This window comes from Orycteropus afer, unplaced genomic scaffold, assembly GCF_000298275.1.
Source record: "Orycteropus afer afer isolate SDZICR_OR568_19922 unplaced genomic scaffold, OryAfe1.0 scaffold00154, whole genome shotgun sequence".
NCBI lineage: Eukaryota > Metazoa > Chordata > Mammalia > Tubulidentata > Orycteropodidae > Orycteropus > Orycteropus afer.
In genome coordinates this window covers 5332285-5333640 of record NW_006921741.1, presented here as the reverse complement: position 1 = coordinate 5333640, position 1356 = coordinate 5332285, and positions in this window count along the sequence as shown.

Here is a 1356-nt window from a genome sequence, read left to right as displayed (position 1 = left end):
TTGAAGAATAAATAGTTTTCAAAAGGAACTAGCAGGCAATAACATATTCAAGGGCATGCAGACTTTAGAAAGAAAATGAAGTAATGTCTTAGAAATATTTATTTGAGTGTTCATATAGGTGAATATGCAAAGAGCTATGGAAAAATTAGAAAAAGGTCATCAGAGTCTGAGCTTCATGGGGGGATCAGAAAGAGATATAATACAGAAAAGAAAAGGAAGTGCAGTCTTACTCAACTGGATAGAAGTGTGAATTCTGAAAGGAAGCTAGAATATGGCTAGAGATATATAGATTTGGAAGTTTAAGTATATATTTTAGTAGGAATTTTTGATACAAGATGTAAGGTATGTGCTGTTTCATATTCATTATTTCATTTAATCCTTACAACTTTACTGTCAAGTAAGTACAAATGAGAAAACTGGGTCCCAGAGTGATAGATAATTTGCCTAATGACTTGTAGTTGGCAAGTGGTAGAGGAAGTACTTCCCAGTCCCATCTGGCTGTAGCATTTTTCAGGTCTCACCTTGTTATTGCACATCAGTTTAAGATGTCTCAAAGAAAAGAGGATTTTAAGTCAATCACAAAAGGACAAATATTGTATTAGTCCGTTATTGTAAAAGTCAAGAAACGTTTATCTATAGAAGGACATTTTCTTTGTTGGTTACCAGGGATGGGAGGGGAAGGTAGGGAATACTGTTAGATAGATAGAGATAAGTTTGGGTTTGGGTGAACCAAACTTATGAGTCAGGGCCAACTTAAGGGCAATGTACCAAATGTGAGTAATCAATATAGTGGCATTTAGGAAGAGAAAGACATGGAGAGGTACATGGGAAGTACAGACAACAAAGATGAACCCTTTTGCACATATAGAATGGCATGGTCAGTGAAGGCAAACATGGGTATATGGGTGGATAGACGGGTGGATAGGCTGAAATATTAGGTATGTCTATGAAGTGGGGAGTGTACCCAAGAACAGGTATAGGGTTGGCAGACAATGGGCGTATAACTTTATGTGTATGATCTGAATTCCCAGATGTATAATGGAGCTGACAAGGGGCAAGGTTGTAGTCACTGCTTGGTCACAGCCAGCTACCCAGAGGGACCTAGTAGTTGAACCTATGGGCTCGGGACCATAGTCCTAGAGGACATCAAGCTCAATTGGCATAACATACTACACAAAACATTGTTCCACCTCCTACTTTGGCAAGTAGTGACTGGGATCTTAAAAGCATGTAAGCTGCCATCTAGATGTAATGATGAGTGTCTCCTTGTCCAGAGCCAAGAAGAATGAAGAAAACCAAAAAGTCATGGAAAGTTTCTGGCAAGATGGCGGACTAGGCAGAAGGACTGCACAGACC